The sequence below is a fragment of the Podarcis cretensis genome (genome assembly GCF_951804945.1).
Source record: "Podarcis cretensis genome assembly, chromosome: 5".
NCBI lineage: Eukaryota > Metazoa > Chordata > Lepidosauria > Squamata > Lacertidae > Podarcis > Podarcis cretensis.
The window spans coordinates 61289380-61315619 of record NC_137174.1 but is presented as its reverse complement, the minus strand read 5'-3'; the positions used below and the strand labels follow the sequence as shown (position 1 = coordinate 61315619).

Genomic DNA, 26240 nt, shown 5'->3' with positions numbered 1-26240 from the left:
CAGTTGTGGTTATGTCCAAAAGTGGGTTTGTCCACTTTTGCTCTCGCACACAAACAGGACACACTGCCCTTCATTCTCAGCTGTGGATTTTATCTCGGCTTATTTATTACATTTATATCCCACCTTTCCTTTCCTCCAAGGAGCTCAAGGTGGCATACATAGTTCTTCTCCCTGTGAGGGAGGTAAAGCTGGGAGTGAGTGACTGGCCCAAGGTCACCCAGTGAGCTTCATGGCTGACTGGGGATTTGAGCTCTATTCTCCTAGTTCTTGTTCCAACCCTTACCACCACACACTGGCTCTATGCTTATCAGCTAAATTGGGAGGGTGGGGCCTATTGCCCCTCTGTGCTTATCAAATACTGGGGAGTGGGCACTGATGGATAGTCGCTCCTAATGTACTCCTGTGAGGTTTGTAAGAAATGCTGCATTGTATTGTCACCTTCCAGCAAATGAACTCCAGCCACTCATTACCTCATTCAAGATATAACCTGGAAAAGTTCAACCAGGGCATAACATTCTCTGCCCCATTCTCTGTTTTTTCACTTTTCTTTTCGAACTGACATGCAACATCTTGTGTCTACTGAGCAAGCTCAGTCCTCACTGCACTGCTGTATTCTTGGAGGGGCAGGGGGATGGATTTGCTTGCTTTGTATTTCAAAAAAGGCTTTTCATACTTCCGTAAATCTCAGGCTCATCCTCTGAGCCTAGTGATAGCTCCCTCTTGTTTTTCAGTGTTCCATTCCTATTGGCTCAACTTTCACCACCTGAGTTTGCTTTTGAGGGGGGGGGGAATGATAACCATTTGTGCTGCTACTGCACGGTCTTGGTGTTATCCCCTCAGTTTGATGTACCAATGCAATTACAGATCCCTCATTATCCTACTGCTGGGGGAACCAACATGGTGTTATCCAGATATTATTAGACATCAGTTCCCATGAGCCAAGTAGTCTGATGGCAGTTGTAGCCCAAAAACAACTGGAGAGCATGGCATTGGCTATCCCTGTCCCATCTTTTTGCTCTTCCAGTTTTTTCTGCAGCTATGGTTAAGCCTTCCACAGCCATTTTAGAAATTATTCTTGACAAATTTGTCCACACAATAGGGATGAGATTTATTGTATATTATGTAATGTTCTCTCTCGTAACATTTTAGTTGGCAAGTACCTAACATTCTTTTTTTTAACAAGTAGACTTTCCTTTGGGGATATTCAAGTTGAGGTTAGACTGGGCCGATTTTCTGTTCTGGCGCCATTAGCCATCTGGGGATATCTGTCTCAGAAATGATCAGTACAAATGTGTGTGTGTGTGTGTGTGTGTGTGTGTGTGTGTGTGTGTGCACATGCTATAAAACAAATAGTATGAGAAGAAGGATGCACTGCAAACAGATCACCAACTTGAAAAGGAAAGAACTTAAGGCTTTCAGAAATGATGCAATGCTCCTACAGAAAAGGACTTCTCAGGCCAGGACAATCAAGAAACGATCAAACCCAATTGCTTTCAATAAAGTGTAGCTTTGTGAATCTGAAGTTATTTCTGTGACTGACAACATAACGGGGGTAAATGGTGTATGATGAGCTACTGCTTGATTCTGTGATAACATAGCAAACTAATATAAAAAAAGTAATAAGGGCCTTTTGCCATTCATCACGGGAATAGTGGAAAGGAGAAAACGTGCACAGACAAAAAAAGAGATGGTTTCAAATGTACTGCAGTAGCCTGTTTTTGTACCCATACTTTGCTAGTGGTCTGATCTTATAAGCTGCTGCTCAGGCAAGCATTTAGGATAGGAGGTTGAGGCTACTTGGATGTATGCCTCAAGATTCAACTGCAGGCTGCTTCCTGTGGCCAGAGTAAGGGGGACAGGGACACCCAATGGAGGAGTGATGGAAGTTGGAGGGCAGATGCAGTGAATGACCAGTGGAGGAGCTGGCTTCTCTTGTGGCAATAAAGTCAGGGGGGTCCTGGTTAAGATAACTATGTTTGCTGAAGCGCAAGCAGATGGAGGCTTACTCACTAGCCCAGGACAGCTGATTTCCAAGTCTGTGGCAACTGGCTGGCTGTTAAAAGCAGTAATCTGGTGGGTAGTGGTGGCAGCACAATAAGCCACAACAATCTCTAATAACTGAGCAGAAAATTAATAAATGGTCCCTAACTAGCTTTAATTTCAAACACAGCCTGTTGATGGTGTTGTGGGATGAGTGAAAGACAAGGGTGCTGGTAGTGTTTGGAAACAATAGCAGAAATCTACTTTCTCCTTTACTTAAAAGAAGAACAAAGTGATATGCCACCTGCTCCTCCTTTGCCAGACTGTAAAATGTAGAGGCTCACTGATGAAATAAAAACCTAGAAGTAAAATACTATTCTTTGCTTTGTTTTTTTCAAGCACCATCAAATAATTTTGTCACATATATACCTCTAACACATTTTATGTGAACATCTAGAATTCTCTCCATTCTTTTAAAGAAGGAAGAATACTTAAATTGCATTCTGCTTGCACCATTTAACACTTGGAAGATACCCGGAAGTCACTTTTTCATTCATGCAGAAGGGTGAAATGTTGGCTTCTGGCCAGTTTCAAATACGTGCACCATGTAGTATCTTAAATGTATGAGCAGATATCAGCAGTGCTGAATAAAATGAATTGTGTTCCTATAATGCTATTTATGCCAAGCACCATTTAAGAGAGTTGGTAACCATGACTGTTTTAAGATGAATGAATACACAGCCCAAGTTCATTGTCTGTAATATAGGAACCCTAATAATCTGGGCGTATTGCTGCATTTTCAAAGACAACTATTCATGTAATTCAGGCCCTGGAACTAGACCCATTAATATTATATCCAGTGTACTCAGCAGGTGAACATAATTAGTGAGTACAGATCTTTCTTAAAGTCGTTCGGAGGGGCCAGATGATGTATGCACTCTGCTGCTGTCCAATTGCGGCTGTCTGCCACAATTAAACTAAAAGCACATGCAGGACTGCAAGCCATTCCCAAGCCAACAAACAGATTCAACACATTTAAGCATCCATCTCCCCTTCTCTCTCTTGCATTTCTGTAATAAAAAATTAAATGTTGAATATAGTTCCTGAATGAAGATAATTTGTGGGGTGTGTCTGTGTGCGTGTCTCTGTGTGTGTACATGTCTATATTGATTAATTCTTTCTACCTGACCCTTTTAAAGAAAATTCAGCTGGCTTCCTCTAATATTATCTTTATTCCCAGTCCATTCCATGGGACTTTTTGGTTTCTCTCTCAATTACAATAATTTCACCTTTCTTTCCCCCCTAAATTTCCCCTGGTTACTCTGAGGCATGGATCCAGAATAACAGCAGAGAATTATATGATCACTTTGTCTTTTAAAGCTCTCAGTTCCCATAACTATAGGGCAAAGGTTCTGTGTGCCAGGAGACTTTTGTGTTCCATGGTCACACTTTTCTACCTACATGAGGTGCTGAAGCAAGGGGTGGATATTAATCTTCTCTGAAATATCCTCATTTATTCTCTCCCAGGCAACAGGCCAATGATTCTAATTTGTGCTATTACCCATGTGCAGTGAGTTCACACTAGACAGACGATGAATTTGTCAGAAGCATGTGCAAAGGGATGTTTTGGACTTTAATCTGAAGACAATGCTTTGGAAACTGGAGGGGACCACACTGCTTTGGAGGGAAATTCTAGGGAAACACTAAAGCTGCACTAGACCTTGGAAAGTATTTTCATACCTATGAATCTCAATATGCCTGTTAGATTGGAAGATCCTTCCAACAATGCCTAGCTTGCAGAAACTGAATGTGCAAAGTCTGGACGCCAAAAAGAAGATTTTGGCTCTTACCTAGGATAGACTAATTATTAAACTACATGGACTTAAAACCTGTGTTAATAACCTAATAATAATAATAATAATAATAATAATAATAATAATAATTTAATTAAATTTATATACTGTCCTTCACCCAAGAATTACAGGGTGGTTTATGATATACTGTGGTTAGATTTATGAGCAAACTATAAACAGATCACAGGAAAAGAAATATTAAGGAGTGAGTACCAGTCTGAAACAGGTTCAGACAGCTTTCCAAAAGAAAACGCCTATAGTCCTGAAATGTGTGATTTCAAATGGGGATAATATTAATAAATTTCTTTTTAGAAAACCCTTTTTGGCAAGAATATTTTGCAAGTTAATTGACCATTCACAGCTCTTCCTGAACCTAAGGTGAAAATGTTGCAGATGCAAAGCATAATAATCATTCATCGTATTAACTAAAGAATGGCAATACAGCCACAGATATAATGGTCACATATTACATATTAATGTATTGTAATTAATTCCCTGTAGGACTAATGCAGGCTTGGCCTGGAACCAAAGCAGCTGCCTCGAGGGATTCTCTGCATGGCATCCCATTTAAATAACCTAGAAGCAGATACTTATCCACTTTTAGGCCTTTCATAATGTTTGCATGGAAAAAAAGAGAACGAGGCAACGGCGGAGGTGAGGGGTGCACAGCAGAAAAGAATAAAAACAAAAACAAAATGTAGTCTGGAAGTCAGGAAAAGTGAGTTTCCCGTAGCACAGCTCCAGGGGTGCTTTCTGAGTTTCTCAAAGGGGACTGAAAGAACTGGTGCTTACCAGAGGAAACCAAGCTAAAGAGATTATCAGAGTTTGCAATTGTATGTAGGGTTTGTTATTTTATATGCTGCTTCCCATGTCCATCTCTAGGCCAGAGATGGCAGGGGCGGGGGAACGGCCTTTGTTCCCTGCAGCCAAGGGAACAGGAGACGGAGACTGAGTTTGTATTAATACGGTAATGCAAATAATGCTAACGCTCTTTCCAAGATACACCCACTGTTTTATCTAGTTTATCTAACTATTCTAACTATTTATCTAACTATTTATCTAACTATCTAACTATTTATTTATTTATCTAACTAACTATTTCCTAGGAACATTTATGTCTTCCAGCATGGTCCTCAAAGTGTGATTTAACAAATACTTCAAACTATCTTAGTTAGAAAGACTTTTGAGATTAGGAAACAACAACCACCTCGTGGCTCCTTTAAGCAGAACCAGTGACTAGTAAGACCTATTGCATCCAGAATTTCATCTTAGATAAAGCTGCTAACCCACTGTGTAGGCATCCAGGCCTGTTAGGTACTTAGAACAGTGGTGACCTAGGTGTGAGGGTTGGCTGGAGATCTGAGCTGTAAAAACATCTGGGTTATCAGAAGGCTTCCAGCATAAGTCATAGTTAAATTTGGAGCTTGTCCGCAAGTGATGGGGCCCCTCCTGGGGCTACACCAAATTAATTTTCTACCCATTACATATGCAGTTAGCACGCAGGATTTTGAAAATGCATATAATATTAGCAGCTGATAACTGTCAGGATCACTGCAGAATACAAGGGGAACTTGGACCTTTTCCTCCACCACTGTGGACCTGAAACTGCTCTGAATTAATTTAACATCCTTCTAGCTTGGCCCCAAGACACTCTGCTGATGGGGACGATGGAATCAGAAAATGGGAGGGGCTTCTTTTGGACCTAAACTTCTCACAAAACCACACAGTACTTGCTGCCTGCATGTGTCTAAAAATACATGCACCCCATACTGTCACACACTTTATCCCACAATAAAATAAAAATAATTACAGACATATATCTATAAATAATTTTCATCCCTTCTGGCTGGTGTTTTATTAACAAACCATTACTGGCACCTTCACATTCTCTCTATTTCAAATTTCTGAGCATCCCACGCTATTTATTAGGAAATTTCCACTGTATTAAATTTCCCATCTGCCAAGCTTTATAAATCTCACCATGATCTGCTCTTGCTCTCTCTCCAGTTCATGCACCTGCATGTTTAGAAACCTGTCCCATTACTAGTCATTTTTTGACTTGTGGCCTCTTCCAAAGCAGAGGTAAGAGTTTAAGTGGCTAATGGTTGCAACTGAGATATCTTAGCCAATTGAGTGATTTCTTCATGCTGGAGATGTCAGGGCTTTCATGGTGGTAAAGTTAGGGAGAAAGCTTCATCCACTTAAATTTATTCATGTCATACTGTTGTTGAGGCACAAGGATAATGCCAATAAAAGGGGGTGGGGTGGGGTGGGAATCTAATGTTCTACTCTGCTGTTTTTGCTGACTGAGGCCAAGAATACACCTGGAAAAAATAAGTCCCTGAACTTTGTTCCTATTTGCATTTGTTTACTCAGTTTGAGGGGCGGGGAACTAAATGGGGATCAACCTAGTTGCCATATGGCGTATGGGGACTGGTTTGCCCAACTGGTATGGTGGAACTTGCCAAACACATTATATATACATACCCTTAGAGTAGGGTTTGCCAATGTGGTGCCCTCCAGATGTTGGTGAGAATACAACTCCCATCATCCTTGACCATTGGCCATGTTGGCTGGGGCTGATGGGAGTTGTAGGCCAACAATACCATATTGGCTCACCTCTGTCTTAGAGGAAATCAAAGGACCACAACAGAAATTCAGCAGACCTTCCACAAAATGACAGGAATGTTCTTTAATCTAGATGGAATACAGACTATCCAGGGAAGTTTTTTAATAGACACTATAAAGATGACAATAAATCCTGCTTTAGTTGGCTGACACTGCAAAAGCAGCCTGAGGGGAATGATGCAGAACAGAAATACATTCACCTTTGCCACTGGAGTATACTGGAACAAGACATGTCCACCATGCCCCTTCATGCTCCCACCCTGAAGGCCAGACGTGCTACAGAACCTCCCTGCTGCTGTCCTGATGAAGAAGGACCAATTTCCATCAGTGAACTGACAGAGAGTCTCAGTCTTAATAATAATCCTGTCCTATACTTCAACTTGATTCACAGTCCCCGATGGAAGATTAATCCACTAAGCCTCTGAGCTCTTAGAAATGACACAGGGAAGAAACTATTCTCAGTCATCCTCCTCACGTGATAATCACAAATACATACATACATACATACATACTATATCATGCTAAAACACCAGATTTGGGCTTGCTATATATTACAAGCAGATTGCAAAGCTCTGATCAAGCTAGTATGGGCTAGGGATGCAGGTTGCGTTGTGGTCTAAAGCACTGAGCCTCTTGGGCTTGCCAATCAGAAGGTTGGTGGTTCGAATCCGTGCAACAGTGGTGAGCTCCCGTTACTCTGGCCCAGCTTCTGCCAACCTAGCAGTTTGAAAGCACACCAGTGCAAGTAGATAAATAGGTACTGCTGTGGTGGGAAGTTTAATGGCGTTTCCATGCGCTCTGGCACTCATCACCGTGTCCCATTGTGCCAGAAGTGGTTTAGTTATGCTGGCCACATGACCCGGAAAACTGTGGACAAACGCCAGCTCCCTTGGCCTGAAAAGCGAGATGAATGGCACACCCCATAGTCACCTTTGACTGGACCTAACAGTCCAGGGGTCCTTTACCTTAGTATGGGCTATGCCAGCCTTCCTCTTTGTGCCATCTTTTTTGGGGGGGTGGGGGAGCGCAGCAGGAGAGAGAAAAATGGTTCCTAGATCTCTGTGTGCTCTGGGGGTGAAACCAGAAGAACCACTTCAGAAAAGCAGAAATGCAACCGGGAGCGGAGATGTGAACACCCAATCTTTTCTTGGCAGCTCATCAACATGCAGGATTTTAAATGAATGCTTGTTCTCTCATGTTTTTGGAACCCAGAATCTCAAACCCCGTGGAAGTAAATCTTTGTGGGGAAGGAGAAGTTTGTTTCAGAAAAAGGGTGGGCAGGGAAAGATTAAGCACTTCTGTTTCTCTCTAATCCCAACTGCTTCATCTCAAAGCAACTTCTCTGGTTTAAAAGGGGGTGTTGGGCTATCGGGTACCCATAGGAATTTTGCTAGGGCAAGGGTGGGGTGGGGTGTAAAAAACTGAAAGGGGGAGCAGTCCAGTTCTTCTCACACAAAAATGAGAAGAGCAGCTCATATCTAAGTTTCTACGAAGACTGAAAACTTACATTATTTTTTTAAAAAACGAAAACTGGGGATCTGCAGATTATAGTTATATGAGGCTGGGGACACAACAGCTCCCCCATCACTTCTGCTGTGGACACCCATGGGACCACTATGTTTGTCTGTAGGTAGCTTGGCCTGTAGTCCTGTTAATAGTAATTTCTATATAGTACCTGAAACAGGCTCCTAATTTTTCACTCTCTTCTCAGGCCCCAGCACTTCAAATATGATAAATAGACCTTCTTATTTCTGGAGGATATATGAAACATAGATAATACATGATAACTGGCTGGTTATCCTGTGACCAGCCATTCTGAAAACTAAGTAAGATGTGTGACAAGAATTGACTTTTCACAGCGTAGCATCTTGCTCAACATGTCAGGCAAAGTTATACCATGTGGGGTGTTTATTTCTAGACTTTATAAGTGAAACTATCAACCCATTTTGGTGTTATTAGACAGGAAGGGTTTGCAGAATTATGTGCTGCTATCTACATAAGGGGGACGTGGGTGGCACTGTAGTCTAAACCACTGAGCCTAGGGCTTGCTGATCAGAAGGTTGGTGGTTCGAATCCCAGCAATGGGGTGAGCTCCCGTTGCTCAGTCCCTGCTCCTGCCAACCTAGCGGTTCAAAAGCACGTCAAAGTGCAAGTAGATAAATAGGTGGGAAGGTAAATGGCGTTTCTGTGTGCTGCTCTGGTTTTGCCAGAAGTGGCTTAGTCATGCTGGCCACATGACCCGGAAGCTGTCTGTGGAGAAACATTGGCTCCCTCAGCCAGTAAAGCGAGATGAGCGCCGCAACTCCAGAGTCGTTTGTGACTGGACTTAACTGTCAGGGGTCCTTTACCTTTTTTTTAGCTACATAAGATGTGTGATTTTCTTTGCCCCTTCATTCATTGCAAGTCTGTTCTTTTTGTTTACAGTAGGTACAAAAAGAGGGGTTAAATTCAGTGACTGAATCATAGAAACAAAGGAAGGGTCAGCAACCTGGCTGAAGGGAAACAATGATTAATTGAACTCCAGAGGTCAATATAATCAAAGCAACAAGGGAAGTGAAAAAGTCCATTTCTTAACAGAAGAGTGCCAGCAAGATAATCTTTAGCAATCTCTCTCAGCTGGGAAGGAATGGCGCAGACTAAGTGAGAGCTGGACCATAAGAAGGCTGATCGCCGAAGAATTGATGCTTTTGAATTATGGTGCTGGAGGAGACTCTTGAGAGTCCCATGGACTGGAAGAAGATCAAACCTATCCATTCTTAAGGATATCAGCCCTGAGTGCTCACTGGAAGGACAGATCCTGAAGCTGAGGCTCCAATACTTTGGCCACCTCATGAGAAGAGAAGACTCCCTGGAAAAGACCCTGATGTTGGGAAAGATGGAGGGCACAAGGAGAAGGGGATGAGAGAGGACGAGATGGTTGGATAGTGTTCTCAAAGCTACCAGCATGAGTTTGACTAAACTGTGGGAGGCAGTGGAAGACAGGAGTGCCTGGCGTGCTCTGGTCCATGGGGTCACGAAGAGTCGGACACGACTAAATGGCTAAACAACAACAACAACCTAGAGGGCACCAGAAATGGGCAAGACAAACAGTTTTGATTGCCCTATTGATGGCATGGCTGCTAACAGTAAAACCATCATCCTAAAAATGTAAGTAAAGCATGCTGGATTAGGCTAATGGCTCATCTAGTCCAGTATCCTGTTTTCACAGTGGCCACCCAGATGCCTATGGGATGCCCAAAAGCAGGACCTGAGCATCTCTCAAAGAAAAATTCCAACCCGGCTGGGACTGCATATTTTTCGGAGCTGTTGGACCACTTACTCTCAAATGGGAACAAGGCTGCTGGGGAGAGGGAGTGAATACAAGCAGGGAAGACAAGTGGCAGAGATATATGAGTGTGGGAACTGAACAGAGCAAATACTGTAACTAGCTAAAAGGAGGTGACATGGAAATGCAGCTGTCTAAAATAGCAATGTGGCTTTTTCAATCCTTGGGGAAAGTTAGGTGATGGAATAAGGAGCTAGAACATTATACTATGCTGCTGAATCAGATGATAAGCCCTTCTCCCTGACCTTAAGTGGATGAATCACTAGAAGGCAGTGATGCACCCACTGCGTCACCAACACTGGCACACAGTTGCATGTCCTTTAGCTCAGTCTAGAGGATCTCTTAACGTGCTACAGAGTCCTTGGGGCAAGTGGGGCTGTATGGCTAAGGACATAAGTAAACAGACATTGTTGCAGCTTATTTTGAATTCCTTGAGGGCTAAATCAGGCTGGAAACACATTTACAGAATTGGCAAGCTAAGGCAAGATATTTCTTACTGAAAAATGGATACAATAAGCCATAAGCAATAAGCATGACATTCCTCTCCATTTGCTTCTTCCCTCTCACATCAATCTAGAAGGTAGATTGAGATACCTGAGACACTGGAGCAATTGGACAACTCATTCAAAAATAAAAAAGCCAGCAATTACTTTTTATAGATATCTGCCTTCATTACGCAGACTGTAAGAGATGATTGGAATAAAGAATTGGAACTGTCATTATTACCCAGAAAGTGGGTATTAGCTTCAATACCTAAGGTGTCATTAGATTTAAAACTAAGACTAATACAACAGAAAATAATATTTAGAGTTTATTGGATTCCTTTACAATTGTATAAAAAAGGGTTAGCTAAGATAGCTCAGTGTTGGAGATGTGGCAAGGACAATGCTTCTCTGAAACACATGTTTGTACAGTGTTCTTTACTTAACAAGTTTTGGGAGAAAGTGTTGGACTGTGTAACTATGACTGTGCAGAAAAAGTTAAAATGTTTCAGCAGAGAATATTTTATTGAACTACAGTATATACCTGCAGTATGGAAATTATCAATGGGACAACAGAAATGGAGTTTCCATGTCCTAATGGTGGCCAAGAGATTGATATTGAGGAATTGGAAAAATAAAAATATGATACCCTTCAATCAATGGACTGACGATAGGATATCACTGGTAATTTATGAATGGACTGTTTATAGGCACAGACACTGTATGGATAAATATGATAACATTTGGAATGAGTTTATACAAAATGTAGTAGGCTATTTACATAATCACTAGGACAATAACACTATACCAATTTATACACGAATGTATGGGAATATTGTATATTGCTTCTTTTTTTTTTTGCTTATTTTCGCTTTTATATGTAACTGTGTTGTTGTTCTTCCCTCTCTCATGTTTCCTTCTTTTTTTCTGTATCACTTTATTTCTTTTAACTGAAATCACCTTAACAAAATATAATTTTAAAAAAAAATCTAGAAGAAAGGGAACTACAACAATACTTTGGAATGGAATATTATGTAATACCCCTGAAGAGAATGACCCAGGCAAACAAAGACTGCATGCCTGAAATTTGCTCTAATTAATTAATTTCTCTGTAAACCACTCAGAAGAACCTCAATTATTTCAACACTTTCCTAATACTGCCTGAAGGCAGCTTACGCAAGCTCACATCCCCCCATTAGCTGTCTGAACAATCATCCATCTCACAAAGAACCAACTAATCTCTGACACATCCTCCCCCTCAATCTGAGCTCCTTTCCCAGGAAAAAAAAAATTCAATTGCTGTTTATAGTCTTCCACTCCTCTCTCACCACAGCTATCCCTATACATTAAAAATTATGTATCACAAAGACTGAAGTATCACAGTGAAACAGAAGTTTAAAACAAACACTTCTCTTGTGTTCTGATTTGGTAGCTTCTCTTGGAAGGCTATTATTTTCTTCTAAATTTCCTAAAATAAAAATAAAAACCCACACAAACATTTGTCAAAGAATTAAGCCTGTGCAATCAAATATTCCAGGGGTTACTTATTTCTATGTAATATCTGCAAATATATTTTATAACATGTGTTTCATGATGTTTCTTTTTCTGAAAACCAGCAAAACAACAAACATCTGGAAATGGTAGAGAGCTGCCTGGCTGATCACTGCTTTGTTGGTTCATTTAAACATTATTCTAGCCACATAGGAGCCACCAACAGAAAAAGTAGGTCCACTGGAGAGAGCGGATGACATTTCAAGCACTGTTACTGTATGCTGAACCTGAATGTAAATTTATCTCCAAGCCCGTGAAGGCTAATATTTGAACCAAAGCTATGTTTTTTAAGGCCTCTCACAATATCCTCAGTGCAAGTGCCCCAAATTTTTCAAAACAACATGACATTGGATCCTGTTCCCAAGGACCAGCGTAGCTGAGTGAGTTGCTACTGAAAGGAGGAAAACCAGAAGTCCTACTTTGTGCATGGAAGCTGTCAGCACCCAGCCCTTTGACTTGGGGCCAATGTGGGTCACACCTTGCTAAGTGCCTTAAAATAGAGTCAGCGTTGGGTGGGGTGAGATTTGCAGGTATGATATAAATTCCCTCAGCTGACAAGGTAAATGGAAGGATGGTCATGGAGAGAAAAAGAATAGTGGAAGTTGAGTAAAAAAAGAAAAGAAGTGTATTCCTGAATGAGGGATGGGGAAGCTGTTGCCCTCCATGTCTTATTGGACTCCATCATTAATCCAAGGCTGTATGGCCAATGGCCAGGGATGGAGTCCAGGAATACCTGAAGAATTAACAGGTTCTCTCCATCCCTGCTCTAATTGAAGGAAATTTCCTTATCCGTGTTTATGTGGCTCAGCCACTATAAAAACTGGGGGCTGAACCTGGCTACTTTCCACCTGTCACCTGAGTATGGATGGAACCCAGCGGGGGGGGGGGGGGGAGAGAGAGACATCTGCAAAGAAAAGCAAAAGCTGGCAGTTCCTTATCTGGAGACTAACAAGAGACTAGTGCAGCATGTCTTAATTAACAAGAACCGAAGGTCTCAGAGCAAAACAGATGGTACTTCCTCCATCTCCCGTAAAAGAGGCAAAAGGAGAAATAATTGTAGTAATCAGATCTTGCAGTTCATATGGGAATTGCTATTAAAGTCTCTCACATGAAGGGGAAGGGCTATACCACACCTGTGCCCACTCGACCGCTTCAGTCGGCGGAATTTGCACTACTACAGATGCCACGTAACACCCGGTCCACATTTGTAAGAATTCAACCGTTTAGTGTGGCAGCATCTGCACTTTGGAACACCCTGCCTATTGTATGGAAGCTTTTGTGTGATGTGAGAAATCAAACCAGTTGTTCTCTATACGCAGGACCTTTCAATGCATTTGTCATTTTAATGGCTACTTCACAGGACAACATTGAGGGAATATTTGCTTTCCATGGTAATTTAAAAATGTGACCGTATTTTTCAATACACGTTGTGATTAGAGACTGTGTCTGAAGTGAATCTGTTTGATGCACAAATGACGACAGCATTGCCTTCTCACATATCTGATACAATCATAAGTGATTTTATATATATATATATATATATATATATATATATATATATATATATATATATTTTCTCTCTCTCTCTAATTTGTGCTTGCATGTATGGAGGGCTGACAGCATCCTAAGGAGCTATTTGCAATGGATGTTTCAAGACTTTGTTGTTTGCAGTTTTCAGCTCTGATTTTCAGGAATCAGGCTAATGGGAGATTTAGAGAGGGACACCTTTGGGCTCTTTAATCCTGACCTCCAGACTTTTCTTTCTGCTGCTGAGAGGACAAATAAGCATTCATTCCTCCAATCCCACTCCTTTCTGACAAACAGGGGTTTAGCAATAAGTTCTGGCCAGACTTACATTTTGTGAAAATGTGATGTAAGACAAAACTTTGGTGATTTGTAGCATGTATCAATTAAGTTAACCTGTCTACCTGAAACCCTCCTGCTCTTTCGGGTTCACCAAAATCCACGGAAATTTGGAACGGTAGTTCGTTTTGAACAAGGATTCTCCCCATGCTGACAAAAATGGGTAATGACATAGTCTTATCAGGCCTTCAAATGTGAAAATCCTGGATTTGTAATTCAATCATGTGCTACTGGTTTTCTGCTAGCTACTTCTAATACCTTAAGTCTACTGTCCCCCACCTGCCTAGAAGTATATGCTATTTATTCTCTTCCTTTATGCTTCCCACAATCTACACTGTATGCTGAACAGATTCTTCTTTATCTAAGAAATATCTGATGCATATACTGAGTCACTCTTCTGCTTTATGAGATTCTGATCAAGAGATATAGGCTGTCTGGATAAAGCAGATGCCATTTTGCGTAAACCAAGCTGTTAGAAGGATGGTGTGCGGAGTAATGCTGGAGGTGAAGTTTGAATGGGGCATTTGGAATATGAATTCCACTCATTCAAAAGGCTGGAGAGGCCCACACCTTTGAATGCGATGTACTGGTAGTTGCCCACCACTGTTACTTCTGCCAGCTAGTCTTCCCTCCCATGTCCACTCCAACTCTCTTTCCCCCAAATCCACCCCTCCATTGTTGTTGCAGAGAGATGCACTGCTAGCAGCAAGGTCCATCTGTCGGTCTGTTTCTCTCCCCCTCCTTTTCTGGAAACAAGAATGGTGCAACAGCAGCATGCCACTATGGACCTGGTACTACTGCATTGACATATTAACTGCAGGACTAAGGAGGGAATAACTGAAAACCTCTGTGTGTCTTTTACCAAAATTGTTACAGAACAACAGCTCTGAACTGGGAGGGAAAACTTCCGATTGACTCACAGCTGGGCATTCTGAACTTCAGCTAATCATGAGTTGGACATGCAGTTCTTTAGTGGACACCAGGCTTCAAGTAGGGAGGAGGCCCATATATCTACCCTAAACAGAGATGAATGACTATGGTGACATGCATCTTTCTGGAGGCACCTGCCTGCAGTAGAATGTATAGATGTAAAATTCAAACTAAAGAATGGCTCTCTGCCTAAGTATGAATACAGTCAATTGGGAATTATACCTTGCATACATTTTGCTTGCCCATCTCTGCTTCCATAAAGGTTGAACCCTAGAAGGCTTAGGTTGAGAGCCTCTGTTCCAAAGGAAGAAGTCTTGGTTTGGTAAGCTCTTCCCAATAATAATACTAGTTTCTATAAGAAAGCATTACAGCAACTCAGCCCTATTAACAAACTATTCCTTCTGCCTCCTCTATTCCTTAAAAAAATCACAGCAATTAGCTATACGGATTATATTATCATTTTAGGAGTACATCTCAAGTCTGATAATTGTGATAGGGTTTCCATATTTCAAAAATTAAAATTCCTGACACCCGCAAAGTTGTCTTTTAGGAAACTACAAATATTGGGGGGTTGGGGTTGGGGGGAGTAACCTAACCCCAAAATAGTGAGTTTAAGCTTTTTGAGCTGTTTCGGCTGCTTTTTCCACCACGTTGCCATACATCCAGGTTTTCTCTGACCTTTTGCCCCCTGACATATGGCAAGCCTAAATTGTGAGAAGGAATACAAGCATGTTAGCATTTAAAGGGGCTAAAAAGGCAGCGCAATAATGAGCTTAGCTCATAAGAGACAGCATCTCTCCCCGCCCCCTGCTCCCCAACTCATTTATTCTAAATTCCCCTGAGTAGATTCATCGACAGAGCAAGACATCCCAGAAGAGAAGTATTAGATAAAGGAAATAAAACCCCTCTTTTAGAAATTGTTTTGAATTCAAATGGTACTGTGAGAAGCTGTAAACACAAAGCTTAAATGTTGAAGTGCTCCAGTAATATACAGAATAGGAGCAAATAAATTGGGCTGCCAACAGGGTTTTCTGGTCCTGGTATACCATGGCCTCCATCCCTTAGGACACGTGCATGCACACTGGAGATTACAAGTTATTAGAAATCTAGCAACAACTACTCTATGCCCCAAAGGAATATAGTCCTTTCATCCTCTGTTTATGTTGCTGTGAACATGCAAGAGCCCTCTGTCTCCCACCAGGCTTTTCTTTCCCTTGATGCATTTACAACAAAGGAGAAAGAAGACCAGCTTTTTAACTGTCTCCTTTGGCATCTGGCAGGGATGGAAAAATGGTGTGTGTGTGTGTGTGTGTGTGTGTGAGAGAGAGAGAGAGAGAGAGAGAGAGAGAATTCCTTGCCTCTTCTCGCGTCACAACTTGCTCAGTACCTATATACTACTATTACACCATGGTTAGAGTTATGTGAGCGCACTTCAGGCTCATGTGCTCCTTTCAACTCTGTTTAGTGCAAACCATAGTTTGCAACTGCATTCAAACTGGCAAACTATGGCTTTGTGTGGTTGGAATTTAGCCTACTGTCATATCCCTTACCTTGCTAGTGGTATCATAGCCTCTGGGAGGTTCTCCATGAGAGAATGTGGCTTTGGGGCTGGAAAGGGTTCTCCAACGCATGTGTTAGGGATAGAGATATCTGGGTTGCTATTTCCTGTTTGGGCATGATGCTTTAGTGGTTTAATATTCCTCTGGTCTGCAGATGTAAGAGTGGAACTGAAAAACCAGGGGAAGTATGGGTGCATGGAGCAGATCAGTAAAGTGAGCCAAGCCAGAGACTACAAATACAGTGGTGCCCCGCAAGACGAATGCCTCGCAAGACGAAAAACTCACTAGACGGAAGGGTTTTCCGCTTTTCGAGGTGCTTCGCAAGACGAATTTCCCTATGGGCTTGCTTCGCAAGACGAAAACGTCTTGCGGATTTGCTTCCCTTTTCGTAAAACCGTTAATACCCGGGCAATCCGCGCTCCGCAAGACGAAAAAATCGCAAGACGAAGCGACTTGCGGAACGAATTAATTTTGTCTTGCGAGGCACCACTGTAAGAGGTAGTTCTTCTTTCTGTCTGCCTCACAAACACACACACACACACACACACACACAGGAGCATGTCAAATGCAAACATGCCACTGCAGACTGTTAACTCCAGAGAAGGCTATTTTTAATGTTTTTTTTGGAAGTGGGTTCCAACAGAGAAGTTTCAATCTGCTAAATAGGCATGAGTTGTCATTCCTGCACCTAATTAATGAACAGTTTAAAATGGGAACTTTGGAATCTCATAGGCTAATGATACATAACTGATTCACATCAAACCTGCTAAAGTCACACTCTTTTAATATACTTGGTTTCTCTGCAAATATTATTTAAACCAACCAAGGGAGAAATTTCAGATATATTTTGTGTGGGCATACAGCAGCCACTTAACCTTAACTGAAAAGTTTTTAAACTGCTTTAACTCCGTCATTCCTGAGACTTTTCTGAAATTTAATCAAATTATACCCCTCATGAGGTAGATTCTCTATGCCACATGTCTTACTGTTAGGACAGTCAGTCTCACTTATGAGGAATAGAATTTTCAGGCTTTTTAAAAACAGAATGCTTGGAGGGAGAAAGTCACTCACCTTAATTATTGTGTCACTCCTGCAGCTCTGAAATATAGAATATGCAAGAAAACTCCTGATTTCTTATCTACTCTCAGTTGGCCCTGCTCAGAGGGATTTGTGTGGCTCATGCTCAGGACTTTGAGTTAAACCCCTGCAAATGCCATCCTGGCAGCCGAGGAGAGGGGCTCTGGGCAAAGAGAGTTCAAGATTCAGTAGGTAATTTTGTGATAGCATTGGACACTTTGCACGATAATGGATTTTCTACATGAATCCTGGAAGAAGGTAGGATGAAAGTGCCTGACTCCAGTGTTGCTTATCTGGGTTCCCTTGTTGCGCTGGGACACCAGGAAGCATCCCAAGTTGCCTAGGTGTTGAACCTGGCCCAGCCTACAGCATGTAAAGAGAACATATCTGAAAAGAATGTACATTCCTTTCCCCATAATTTCAGGATGAACCATTTTCAAGGTAAAAAACAACCCATACAAATATTTACAGAGATAAATTTCTTCCTGCATCTTTATGCAGGGTGTCAATATATGCTTGTACTGTTATACATAGGAAGATAATTTTGACCTCTGAGTGTATATATGAAATAAACTTACTTTGGCGATTGATTTTTGGCTACTATATTGCATGCACTTCAAATACTTGTGTGCATTTTTAAGAATGTGTAACTATGGTCATGATACAAAGGCACACATTGAAACAAACTGAATTTATTTCCATTTAATGATCCTGGACTCAGCATTTCTGATGCATGCAAATCTCTGTACATGGATAAGTTATCACATTCTCTTATTTGCACCCCATACATTATGGGGTGATTTTAGCATATGCAGATAACTTTCCATCGGTCACAAAAAAGCTTTTAAAAAACCCATCTAAGCTTGTGGCTATTGCCACATGTAGAAATGCACTATCAGTCATCATTCGTCTGTGGGTCAGTAATGCTGCATCACTAGAAAATCCCACAAACAGTTAAAAGAAACATGTATGTTTAAAATAACACTGAAGCTGTAAGATACCAGAAAATGGAGATAAATATAAACATACTGCAAAGAAAGATAAGATAACATGAAAATAAAGGATTAAGCTCGGGAGTACTTTGAGGCTTTCTAAAGCTACTGGCAGAAATTCTGATCTGATATACTTAAATACCCCCCTCCCTGAAGTCTTAATGTAGCAGCCAAAGTGAAAACAGGCAGTTTCAATTATAAGTAGCACAAAAAAGCAACACAGCACACCCACTTACACCTTATCTAATATGAAGAAACTAATTGTGCACATTTAATCTGTAGAGGTCTCATTTCCCATATAGCTCTTCACAAGGAACTCCCCAGATAGGAAGCTGCTGTAGAATGGAAGAATACAGCCTATTGCATATGCAAATATATGTGTGAATTTGCAGGGGAAGGGTGGGAAGATTTGCAGCTGAGCAGGTTAATGATAAAACTGCTTGCATTATTTTTCACCAAAGCCATGCAGCTGAACATGCCAGGAAGCTTGAAGGACAGACAGGGGGAAGGGGAGATTAAAAAGAACAAAGAGATTTTGGCTTCTTAAAATGTTTCTGGCCCGCCTGATAGCAGCACCCGTTGCAAAGCCAGGTGCTGGAGTGCGAGTCTTGAATTTATGTCTCCTTAAAAAAGAAGAAGAAAAATCCAAGCTGCCACTCTCAACCATTTGGGAAAACAGATACGGGGAGACAGTAAACCACAGGAGGGAGAGGAGAGGTCATTCCTCCGACTGGGCTTTGGGATCTGAATTAGAGAGTTCTCCACATTGTTGGAGGGGCAGAAAAGAATGAGGACTGCATGAAGCAAACAGGCAAATAATAATAAAAAAGAGGAGGCTAAAAATCTGCAGAAACAGCAGGCACCCCTTCATTTTCCTTCCTTTTTTTCTCCTTCCCATTTCTTAAGACGCGACTAAGCACTTTGAAAAGGCTTTTTGTCAAGAACCTCTGTGCAGATGGCTTCTGATCCCCTTCGGAGGCACTGTGGTTCTTAATACAGCTGTCACTTACACTCCTTGCTGCTCTAACAAAAAATAAAGGGGGGGGGGGAAATAATACTAATAAATTTCTGCCTAACAGAGCGCACTGCCACTGACAGCCACCCACTGGGGATGCGGGCCTGCCTCGGACACCCTGCTGGCTCCAAGAGAGGCCCAAGGCTTTAAACTGCTTTCACGCCACATTAACACCCTGCCTGGCAGAGGTAGAGTAGAAGAATCCAGTGCTGCCTGTCTGATCCCCAAAGCTACCAGGAATAGGAACAGGCTGCTTGCATCTCTTACCCATCCTCCTCTCTTTGTGGAAGTGGCAACAAACAATAGGTTTCACTCAATGCAAATGTGGAAGGGAGCTGGGAGAGAGAATCACCTTAAACTCCCCTTTTGTGATCTCAAGCAGATAATAGTGAAAGCCAAGGCCCATCTGTGGATGCTGAGCAGACTTTGTTCCAGTTCTGCAGGCTCATCTATCTATAAGCCTACTTTAGAATCCCCAAGTTTTAATGCATCTTTAAGGAGTGTCGTTGCATTACTTCTCTCTTACTGTACCTTCCCCTTCTTGCACTTCCCAGCTGTTTCCACCAAAAGCCATATCTAATTTAAAATGTAAAACATTATTTAGATCTTGCTTCAATGAACATTTTTTACGGTATTCTAATACTCTAAAATTCTCATGCATGAGCCCACAGACAGAAGCACACAGCTAGCTCTCTGCTGTAAATATGTGTGCCAGATCCCTCTTTTCATCATATTGGGCTCTCCTCTGTTTACTACACCTCCAAAGTACAATATGGAGCCAATGCAGACTGTATTTTTTCCAGCCTATCTTTATGTGGGGACACAATACAAAATTCTGTTATACTGGATACTTTTTAGAACAGTTATTTTATAATCAAACAGCCACATGGCAGCCATGTTATGGCTGGTGCCTCCAGTATTCATTCAAGATTCAAATGTGCCCACTAGTCTAAAAAGCTGGTGTGGTTCATCAGTTGGTGAACACTGATCTAAGGAGTTAATGTGGGAAAAATGTCAGGGGGGCTGGTGCACAGTCCCATTTGTGTGCGCGAGCACCACACACACATGGAGAGTTTCTGATCTGCTTTCACTTTTTTCCCATTCAACACTTTGGTCTCTAGGGCCATATTTATAATTACTCAATAGAAACATAATGCCAAACCATGCATAGACAGGCTACAGTTTGCACTTTAAATCATGGTTTCAGATTCTGGTTTGACAGCAAATCACAGTTTGTCAACTTGAACATAATACCAACCAGTTGCCTGGGTGTGATGTCTGCACTGAGACTCTGTAATAAATTCTCATCCACAGCTAATGCAATCAAGTTTCAAATGCAAAGCCCTCAATTTTCAATCTTTTACATTTTTAACCAGGAAATAAAAGCCTTGGTTGAAATGCAATGTGGTATTATTGGAAGTTCAGTTTTCTTAAAAAAAAAAAACCCCAATAAAATTCTAAATAATACAGTCCATCTGAAGACTTGAGTACAATCTTAAAACTGTCTATCAAATTATGAAAATGCACAAATATAATGACAGAACTCTTTGTCTCATTCAAACCCAAATTGGCTATTGAGTTTTTACTGAATTTCAAAAAGCCACTAAAGGTAAAGGTACCCCTGCCCGTACGGGCCAGTCTTGACAGACTCTGGGGTTGTGCGCCCATCTCACTTAAGAGGCCAGGGGCCAGCGCTGTCCGGAGACACTTCCGGGTCACGTGGCCAGCGTGACATCGCTGCTCTGGCGAGCCAGAGCCGCACACGGAAACGCCGTTTACCTTCCCGCTGGTAAGCGGTCCCTATTTATCTACTTGCACCCGGAGGTGCTTTCGAACTGCTAGGTTGGCAGGCGCTGGGACCGAGCAGCGGGAGCGCACCCCGCCGCAGGGATTCGAACCGCCGACCTTTCGATCGGCAAGCCCTAGGCGCTGAGGCTTTAACCCACAGCGCCACCTGCTAGTCCATTACATATTAAAAACAAGTTTTGCAATGGTTTACATGAGCCAGATAGGCTTTTGCCAAGCAAGAGAGCTATGATTGTGTCTTGTGAGCTGACAATGAATGGGCCTAACTGTAGCAGTCTTATAAGCAGAACAAAGTGGCCCATTAGCATGTAATAAACCTAGGTAATATTAAGGAAGATGCTGTGTAAATGTACCTCAATTTTTCAAATAAAACAGTATTTTTAAAAGGAGAAGCAAATTTAAAATGGAAAGTCTCATTTAGATTCATTCCATTTAAGGATCGTAATTCCCAATTTAACTTTCTCTTCTGTAATAAAAGCATCAGCAAGATACAATTGGTAAGCATTGGTAAGATACAATTATTGTTATTCTAAACTTCTCTCATTTGGTACCTCCTCCAATAACTTATAGTAACATATAGTTAAGCCACCACTAACTCTTTGATTGAGCCCAGATATAAGGAACTTGTTACGCTCCAAACAACATTTCTTTTAGGGAAGGAAACAGATTCCCCACCTCTCATCTAGCCTGTAAAAAAAGCCTGCACATTTACATTAACATCTATGTCTGTTTCACATTAAGATTGCACTCCCCAACTGTAACAATGCTCTTTCTAGTGTGAGCTGAAGGCAGCCCTGTTTAGGGAAGCTTTTAATGTTTGATGTACTACAGTATTTTAATATTTTTTTGGAAGCCGCCCAGAGTGGCTGGGGAAGCCCAGCCAGATGGGCGGGGTATAAATAATAAATTATTATTATTAATATTATTTATCCAGAACTCAAACAGGAAAATAGGTTTACTCAAAGAGAGTATCAGGATTGCGTTTATGGGAGAAACTAAGGGCCAACCTGCTTGAATCTGGCCTAGGTCAGGACCTCCTCCTAATCTGCAATATCTGTCCCTACCCTACTCCTTCAAGCATGCCTTGATTGACATCGTTTCATTGGGATCCAAAACTGAACCTGCTGAAAACTAGATCTAATCTTTATTTATTCCTAACAAAAATAGAGTCAAATCCTTTTATATCAGAGTCTTTATTAAACCCAAACCAGAAAGGCATGTTTGGTAAAACAACAATATTGATAAAATGCTAATAGCTGACCCTCAGCAAAATAAGCGGGGGGGCGCATCTGGGAAGATTTGTATAGTTTTGGAATCTGTGCAGGCTTCTGTATTTGTCTTCAAGGACTTGGAAGCAGAAAGCAAGATGGAGGCTTGAGGCATTAAGGCTGTAGCAGATTATAAGGGTAGAGGATAGTGGGGGAAGAAGAACAATATTTATATTATATTATATTATATTATATTATATTATATTATATTATATTATATTATTATATATATTAGTTACAGTGGTACCTCGGGTTAAGAACTTAATTCGTTCCAGAGGTCCGTTCTTAACGTGAAACTGTTCTTAACCTGAAGCACCACTTTAGCTAATGGGGCCTCCCGCTGCCGCCGCACAATTTCTGTTCTCATCCTAAAGCAAAGTTCTTAACCCGAGGTACTATTTCTGGGTTAGCGGAGTCTGTAACCTGAAGCTTCTGTAAGCCAAGGTACCACTGTACTTATTTGTTTGGAGCATTTGTGCCCCGCTCTTCAACCACAAAGGCTCCCAGAGCAGTTTACATGCAATCAAAACAAGACAGTCCCTATCTGCTGGGTTAAAATCTAAAATAGCACACAAGGGGGAAAAAGACAGGTGCAGAAAAGAGTGCAGAAATGTTGTAGATCTCAGCTAATCTCATGCTACAGTCGCCAACATGGTACTTTCCAGATGTTGTTGGACTTCAACTCCCACCAGCCTTAGCCATCTTGAGGGCACCATAACCTTGCAAGCTATTGAGTCTGCTCTTGAAAACTTTTCTGACTTACTTTCAAGGTGAGCAAGTTCCTTCAGAGAAGGGGTGGGGAATCCATGCTGCAGGGCTATAGCTCTCAACTTTCTTGTACCTTTGGCCATGCTGGATGAGGCTGGTGAGAGTTGGGAGTCTAATAACATCTGGAGGGCATCTGTTTGCAGCATTCCAGACAGTGCAGGTCTAACTGAGCTGTATCCTGGTAGCCAAACTCTAAAGTACATCACACCAAGACAGGAGACTAAGAATGGCTGGTGGAACGGGTGTAGCTGCTGCTGCTAACTGACAGGAGAGGGGCAAGGCATTGGCAATGTCAGTGCTACAAGGCACATTGATGGAGCCAATCCATCAGTTCCACTGGTGGTGTACCAACCATCTTGCTGCCTTCGCACCCCAACTAGTAAGTCCCTGCCAGGATGCTATTGCTTCTGCTCTGTCTGACAGACAGAAGGGATCTAGTACTGTAAGGGCCATAGCTCAGTGGTAGATCATCTGCTTCATATGCAAAATGTTCCAGTTTCAATCGTGACATCTCTGGGTAGGGCAGGGAATGCATCCTGTCTGAAACTCTGGGTAGTCAGGACTAACGAGTGTAGACAGTACTGACCAAATGGATCAATTCAGTATAAAGTTTCGTCCTATGTTTTCCCATATTGTTGTATCTTTCACTCTGATTGTTTTACTGCCCTCCTTTTTCTGTTCAGCATGTTTAGCCATTTAGCATAAAGATTAAGAGAACTAGGGCTGATCTGATTCCCTTTTCACCTTGAAAGCAGGAATTTTCAGGGTTGAGGGGGCTTTGCCCAACCCCCCTTTAATCCTACAGTTTTGTGGCAGTTCTTAACTCCCCCCTCCCTCCCTGCAATGCTGCTCTTTCTGTAGCATTTGTGTGTGCAGTTTCGTTCATCCACAAACAATTCTAGCTCATTGCGGATATGATCCTACATTTTTGCTCTGCATCCAATCAGATTTCTGACTTCACTAAGGGCAAATGAAGCCCATTTAAAACTACAGCAACACTTTCCAAACTAGTCACACGGACAAGCCTAGTCAATCAGGGGTTATTCAAATAATTAATTAAAACCCCATGTAAGAGATTTGAACTTTGTCTCCGCAAATAAGCAAGCACATGCTCTAACTTTCTCATCTAGCTCTCATGTTCGTGAAATGTGGTGGGTTAAGAGCATATCTTTGCCTGAATGAAGAGAGAACTTGTATAAATAAAACATGTTGCCAAACCTAACAATTATGCCCAGACTTTGAGCCTGATAGGAAAATGGATTGTTAAGATAGAATACTTTTATTTTCAACCTTTTAATTAACAATGAGAGAAACGGCACTGAATATTTTGCCAGGTGTTTTGAAAGGATATGAGAAGTTAGCGTGGCAGCAATGCTAACTTCAGCATGAGAAAAGTACTGTAGTTTAAATGTGCATAATTACCATCCGTTCCGCCACTGGGCACATACAATGAATGTGAAGGAGTGAGTGACAGCTGCCTGGGATTAAGAGAGCGAGAGAAAAGAAAAGCCAACTGATCCCAGGTCCCTCCCCTTCGATAACCAGCAGCCACTAAATATATGAAGAGGAATGCATTTTGCAAGGCTCAGACCATCTTCACAGTGAATTTAATACCTGACAATCAAAAAGAGAAAACACAAGAATGACAGGCTGAAGTATGCCCACTCCCTCTCCTGAAAAAGGGGGGCAGGAAAAACACACACACCCTCCTCTGGCTCCTCTAACAAGTCAATTCAATAGGGAGATTTTTGGAATTCCTTCCTTTAACCCTACCCTAGGGAGAAGCATCACTTTTAAGGTCTTAGATAAATGCAGGTCAATCAATACCCTTCAAGGTAGAAAATGTATTTAACGAGAATCTCTTTCTCATTAACTCCACCCTCCTGGCAACTGAGCAGGAAGGGTTGGAGGAGAAACCAGAAAATACAATAAGTAAAGAAATGGAAACAGTTTAGAATAGATGATCCATAGAACAAATATGAAGGCCCTAAAGATTGCTTCCTTAGAAATTGTGTTGGAACTATTGCAAAAGGAAATGCAACAGGATAACTCTTGTCCCGTTATTAAAAAATACTCGTCTTATTTATCCCAAACAAGCTAAAAGAGACCAGCTGCATTAAGTAATATAGGATACCAAAGGTTCCAAAAGTAGCACGACAAGGAGACTGGATAGACCATGGCTCGGCCTCAAAATCACTTACATTAATCTTAATGCTGCAATTTGCTTTCATAGAGGATTAAAAGTGGTTTGTGTCTTAAGTTTGTTAAACGGAACACAGAAGCTTTTCAGAGAGCAACTCTGTCCCCAAGATCTCCTGGCTAAGAGGCCTAAGGAAGTAGAGGATGTGGAATACTAATGGAAAGCTCTGCTGGTGTAGATGCTTTGTTGATTGGGGTGGGGAGTGTGCGTCATGTAGAGAATGTGGGTGTATAGCTATATCACATTCTAAGCCTCTTTGTTTCCACAACATGCCCACAACAAGGGCACAACTTTACAACAGGTCCTCACTGCTTCCTGGTATGCTTACCCTAGAATGACAGAGCTCTGCATATGGTGCAGCTCAGGGTCTCTGTGTTTTGCAGTCTCCAAGCAAACAACCTGGATTACTTTGAAGTCTCCCAACATGGTTCCAATAGTGGAAAAGCTTATTTAAGGAGTGCCCAAAGTTTCAAGTTGCCTTAAGGTCCCTGACTAATCCAAAGCAAATTGAACAATGTGGTCTCTTGAGAAGAACGAGTTAAATAATTGGGTTGCTAAGGGGAGGGAGTTCCTTGAGACAGGAAGTGAATAGATCAAGATGGAGTCCAGAGAAGGGAAGGAGTATTTTAAGAAAAATGGTGGCATGTTGATATGAAAATCCATGTTCCCTGCCACAGCACAATCAGGTAATCTTATGGGGCAACTGTGAGGAGCTGTATGTCCATATCCTATTTGGACTTGAATGCTGTCTGCAAAATCAAGGTGTTGTTCTGACAGAGTTATGCAGCAGGTGAAAACGTTCCTAACACTGTGCAGGTCTCATAAGTGATTCCACACCTGTCGCCCTGCTTTCTTTAGCGTCACTTTCCAAGATACCGGAACCTTACAGGAGGGACTGAGTAGGCTGCTTTCAAAATCTATTCCATCCTTTACTGATGCTGCT

At 41.7% G+C, this 26240-nt stretch overlaps 1 protein-coding gene and 1 long non-coding RNA gene across 2 annotated transcripts in view; both read right to left on the bottom strand.

The window, feature by feature from the left end:
- Nucleotides 1–26240, bottom strand: part of HS6ST1 (heparan sulfate 6-O-sulfotransferase 1) — a 192400-nt gene that overhangs the window by 57846 nt on the left and 108314 nt on the right. The window lies entirely within an intron of this gene.
- The window catches only part of LOC307217499, a 62358-nt gene continuing 46725 nt past the window's right edge, over nt 10608–26240 (bottom strand). Inside the window, exons 2-3 of the long non-coding RNA XR_013839621.1 lie at nt 17243–17411; nt 10608–11736 (exon numbers count right to left, since the gene is read on the bottom strand). This is a non-coding gene — a long non-coding RNA (uncharacterized lncRNA). The remainder of the gene's footprint in view (nt 11737–17242; nt 17412–26240) is intronic.